The sequence below is a fragment of the Adiantum capillus-veneris genome, chromosome 22 (assembly GCF_014529385.1).
Source record: "Adiantum capillus-veneris isolate H3 chromosome 22, ASM1452938v2, whole genome shotgun sequence".
NCBI classification, from domain to species: Eukaryota; Viridiplantae; Streptophyta; class Polypodiopsida; order Polypodiales; family Pteridaceae; genus Adiantum; species Adiantum capillus-veneris.
The window spans coordinates 93,243,175-93,248,943 of NC_140952.1; the positions used below are offsets into that span (position 1 = coordinate 93,243,175).

Here is a 5,769-nt window from a genome sequence, read left to right on the forward strand (position 1 = left end):
ATGACCAAACGCTAGTGTGGAGAGGGAGGCTATCACACAAGAAACAATGCTAGGATCAACAAAGGAGTATGCAAATGATTTTCAAAGTATATCTGAACAAAAGGTTAAAGATGCCCGAAGTCACCTTCAACATAAACAAAAGCTAGATGCAGATAAGCATTGTCGTGCTCTCACATTCAATGACAATGTCTGCATTTTTCTCAAGTTTCTAAATGCTTGATTGCAACACACAGCATGTTATTATGTACAAAACTAGCTTGTCATTATTATGGATCATTCCAGATCCAAAAAAAAAAAAGATTAATGATATGGCACATAAGCTTAGTCTTCCATCTCATTGGAAGATACATAATGCTTTTCATGGTAGCTTATTAAGGCCATTTAGGGGTCTCCCTACAAAGCCAATTAAAAAAGGATCCTTTTGAACTTGATGAGGTAGATGAATATTTGGATAGCCATAAGTCATTTTGCCACATAACGATAACCTTCTCTACAACGATGGATGATAGAACCTCATCTTGAAGACTACAAGCATATATATGGATTAAAAAACGAACAAGACATCGATGCGAAAAAAGTCCTTAGTGAACTCAAATATTTGTATGTTTCTTTGCTTAACGTCTTCATTGTGCATAATGATATTTTTGTGCATGCAATATATTCACAGTTTCCACAAGTCTTTACTTTTCAAGCACCAGATATTGTGACATACTATTGTGGAATGGTGTATCGCTATTTTTTTTAGTTATATGCTTTCAACAAAGATGTTCTCTGAAGCACCAAGTACTCGAAGCAACTACTTTGGAATAGTGTTTTGTGAAGTAAGTGGGTCCCATGCAATATGTATTCTTTCTCACTTCATCATTCATTATATGTTGGTAAATGACTATGTGTCCACGTGTGTGTGTGTATTTCATTAACAAGAGAGCAAGAAATGGGTTGGGTGGGAGTGGGGGAGAGAGAGAGAGAGAGAGAGAGAGAGAGAGAGAGAGAGAGGGGGCACTCTCATTTGTAGTACTTTTATATTCCTAGTTTAACAAAGATGGCCCCGTGTCACTTCAATAACTATAAAACAGTCAATAACGCTTAAGAGACACTAGCTTTTAGTCAAAATTTGTGTCATATAAGCGATACTTGTGTGTTACATAACACATCAGTAAATCGGTCAAGTATGAAACATTACCATAGCAATCCTTCTTCAGCTTCTTAGTGTCAATTATCATTGTTAGACATGTTCGCAAGAAAATAAAAAACCAACATAAAGCTTACAACAAACCAAAAACAACGAGTAATCATAACAACTTGTGACCACAATGGATGTTCATACACCAAAGATGATGCTTCTGAACACTACTATATGGTAACTATACTGAAACATTAGCATCAACCAAGTTTGGTGCAATAATAACGCAACTTTGTAACAACTTAAGCCTTAGGATTCTTGCATCCAAGTGCACTCTAACTCCAAAAAGAGATCAAAACGTGTTTGAAATGAAAATATTGCTACAAAAGTGCAAGCCAAAGGAGATCCTCATTGATCCCTCTCAAAATTAAAAGGTCGGAGGCCATGAATGCAATACCATAATCACTAGAAGAAGAGACTAAAGAAACCCTTACCATCAACTGCTTCTTCTATTGCGATGCAATTTTTAATTATTCATGCATGAAAAATAGGGGCCCTACTAATATGGACCCCCCTCTCAAAGAACACACACACATAGACACAAACACAAGACCAAGTTGCACACAACAATGGTTGTGTGCAACTTGTCTTGCTTGTATTATTACATGTGTGGACGAGAAGGTGGACCATGCACCATCTTATATCTTTTCATGGTTGAAAGCAATGATTATTGTTGTATGCATTTTCACAAGCTATGTTTACCTCCCATCACATGGCTATCTTATCCAATTTATGATGTGTTCCTTGGACCCTCGGGCTCCTCTTTCTATACAGGGTGCCAGTGCATTGCTCGTTTATGGTTTAGATTAAGGGGGTTTTGTATTGGTAGGCTCTTTATCAAAAGGTGCATGTCAACAAGCATGCAAAGTTGGAGGATACTAATTTAAAGGTCCCGAGGGAGGACAGGTTGGAGGCCATGTTGAGCGGCCCGGGGACTGGGGGATGAGAGACATGCAAGGGTCAAAAGCAAGCCAAGTGACGACACGTCAAAGATCTGGCGTTGAGATGCGAGAGAAGCTAGCTGGCTGCCCGCACTGGATAGCAGCTGCTTTCTCTATATTCATTTTAATTTCCTCTAGGCATTGAAGCTTCTTTGCTGCTTCCAGCTATGGCCCGCGCCCTCCAATCTCTCTCTCTTCCCTCTATAAAAGCACTATACCCCCTCCATTTCTCAAGTGTCAAGGGCAATTGAGCATCTCATAGACTCTCTCTCTCTCTCTCTCTCTCTCTCTCTCTCTCTCTCACAGAGCACACGCACAACCAACATTGTAGAGCAATCTCTCTCTTTCTCTGCCGCAATCTCTGTCCAAAGAGAGCCCGTCTCTCTCTCTCTCTCTCTCTCTCTCTCTCTCTCTCTCTCTCTATGGCTAATTCCTTTCACGGACTGATCTGCGCCCTTTATATACTTTCCGTGGCCATCTACAGCTCAATGATCACCTGCAACGCGAGGCCGCTGATGAGGGCTCCGTCAGCGAGAATGCTGGTTCTGGTATCCACGCCAACGCCCTTATTGACGTATCACGGTGGGGCGTTGGTAACAGCTCCGCGACTGCGGCTGCACGTGGTGTGGTATGGTGACTTTCCGGCAGCGCAGCAAGGGGCGGTGGCGGACTTCATAGCTTCATTTCAAGCCAAAAATGTGAAGGGACCGGCCGGAGCGACGACGGTCGGCAAGTGGTGGAGGACTTCGCAGCTGTACAAGGACTCGGCGAACGCGGCAGCGTCGGCAAAGATATCGAAGGGCGTCGTCTTCACAGACGCCTACAGCAGGGGCAAGAACCTCACAAATGCAGATCTGGTTGCGCTTGTAGAGGCTCGCTATGCAGCCAACAAGAAGACGAGGACGCCGTCGTCGATGTACGTGGTGATCACGGCTGACGACGTGCTGGTAGAGGACTTTTGCATGAACTCCTGCGGTACTCACGATGTGGCGGCTAATGGGAAAATGCCGTTCATCTGGGTGGGGAACCCTGGAAAGCAGTGTCCGGGGCTCTGCGCCTGGCCGTTTGCCATCCAGCAGCATGGACCGCCCGGGCCTGCCCTGACACCACCCAGCGGCGACGTTGCGACTGACGGCATCATCATCAATTTGGCCACCCTTCTGGCCGGGGCAGTGACCAACCCCTTTGCGTCCGGCTACTTCCAAGGCGACCCATCCGTTCCTCTGGAGGCGGGGAGCGCTTGCCAAGGCAAGTTCGGCGCCGGGAGTTACCCTGGCTATGCCGGCAAGCTGTTCACTGACCCCTCCTCCAGCGCCAGCTTCAACGCCTTCGGCATCAACGGCCGCCAATTTTTACTGCCCGCCTTGTGGAATCCCTCCACTTGTACGTGTGAAGCCCCTTGAAGACCTTCATCGCGATTCGGGTGGACTCAGTTGGCACCCCGTGCTCCTATATACTTGTCACTCAAGCTGTAAAAACCTCGCCCCTTGCAGGTAGCTTAGATGATCAATGTAGGGTCTTGACCTTCTCCCTAAAATTCTTTCATTCTACTCCCTAGTTGTATACATATCACATAAGCGTCATGTCCTTTTGTTTGATATCCTTTGAATTTAGAGAGAGAGAGAGGGGGGGTGTGCACGCATCCGTTAATTCGTTATGAGATTGGGTTCACACTGCTCATGTGGACCAACCAAGTGAATCGCAAGAGGATTTCACTATAATAAGAGTATTCTATAATCGTTAACATTGTCGAAAAAAAATGGAAGAAAAAATTACGTGCATGACACTAGCCGTCGCTCATAACGCGATAGTGCTTTGAAAGTAATAATCGCGATAATATCCGTTGATATTATCGCGCTAATTATTGTTAAACAGCCATTTAAAAATAAAAGTGCTCATTTGGACCACCCAAAAGTGGGTGGTCCAAATGAGCACCTTTATTTTTTATCTGCATAAAATAATGAAACATCAATCGTTGAGTATACAAAAAAATCAAAGAATTAAAATTGAATTTACTTTATCTTGACAATTTAATGTGCAAAAGATCAACTATTTACAAAAGTTACAAATAAAATGTAAATAGTTGTATATACATTGTGTCACATTGGGACTTTATGAAAGTTTGGATAAATATTTTTTTTTTCAATCTTTCTCGTTCTCGTCGTCGTCAAGACACGTACGTTTGATCACCTCGACTCTACATAAACCCAAACCAAATCAAACAATTATCATCAGCTCAAAACAATTGATATAAAATTACTTGTTTAAATTTATCGTTTGTAGTGATCTAATCGCTGTGTCGCTCACGAGAGATATGGTTGTTCTCGAACAACCATCGTCAATTATCAAATTCTGTATGGTCCGCTCCCGATACTTGACCATCTTTCTGGTTGGTTGAGTAAGAGTGATATTTTTTTAAGTTAGCAATAACAATAACAAATCATCAACTACGATCTTTATAATCACTGTTTTAAGTTATAATTTAATCAATTTTACATATTTGTCCTTCCAAGCTGTCTTGCCTCCTGAGCCATAGTGCGTGGAAGTTTGCCTGGCGCGAGCTTCGCATGGATGAACCCGTAGGATGAACCCGTCGCAGTTTGATCGCTCTTTTCTTGCATTGTCCATTATCACTCACTACAAGAGGCTATTCATATTAGCGACGCTCACACAGCGACGCTCAAAAAAAAATAATTCCCGGCGTCGCTATGAGCGTCGCAAATTTACAAGTAAATTTGCGACGCTCATAGCGACGCCGACTGAGCTAAAAAAATAACAGAGAGCGCCTAAAAACTCAGATCTCAGATCTGAGTTTTTCGGCGCCCTCAAGCAAGGAGCAGGTAACGCTCTCCCTCTCTCTCTCTCTCTCTCTCTCTCTCTCTCTCTCTCTTTCTTCTCTACACACACACACACACACACACACCTGAGGAGAGGAAGGAGAGCCAGGTATTCTCCTTCCCTCTCCTCACTCTTATGTTCCCTTCCCCTCTTTCTCTCTCCCTCTCTCTCTCTCTCACAAACACACATACACACACACACACATAGTGTTTTTGAGAGAGAGAGAGAGAGAGTACAAACATAAACAAAAACGCACACACACATACATAAACAAAGAATGCACACACACATTGAGAGAGGAAAAGAGAGAGAGAGCATGCATAAACAAAAAACGCACACATTGAGAGAGGAAAAGAGAGAGAGAACATGCATAAACAAAAAACGCACACATTGAGAGAGGAAAAGAGAGAGAAAACATGCATAAACAAAAAAACGCACACACATTGAGAGAGAAAGAGAGAGAAACTAATTTAACGTCGTAGGAAACTAATTAAAATTAAAAGACCTAAAGATCTAGCCGACGAGGAGTTGAACTCAAGACCTATTATTCAAGAGGGAAATGGCATAACCAATCTATCATACTTGGCATGGGTGATAGAAAGGTTATACCATTTATCTCTTTTTATTGGCACACACATCCACACACGCGCACACACACACAAGAAGAAGAGAGTTATAACGTCGTAGGAAACTATCCTAAAAGACGTTAAAGATTAGGTTAGATGTAGACTTACGTTAAATTAGATTTAGGTTTATTTAAGTTAAATTAAATTAGATTTAGGTTTATTTTTAATTAGATTTACGTTT

The 5,769-nt window shown here is 42.5% G+C and overlaps 1 pseudogene; it reads left to right on the plus strand.

Annotated features, from left to right (window-relative positions):
* The first annotated feature begins 2,377 nt into the window (after positions 1 to 2,377).
* On the plus strand, positions 2,378 to 3,718 carry LOC147429805 (protein PHOSPHATE-INDUCED 1 homolog pseudogene; annotated as a pseudogene).
* The last annotated feature ends 2,051 nt before the right edge of the window (positions 3,719 to 5,769 follow it).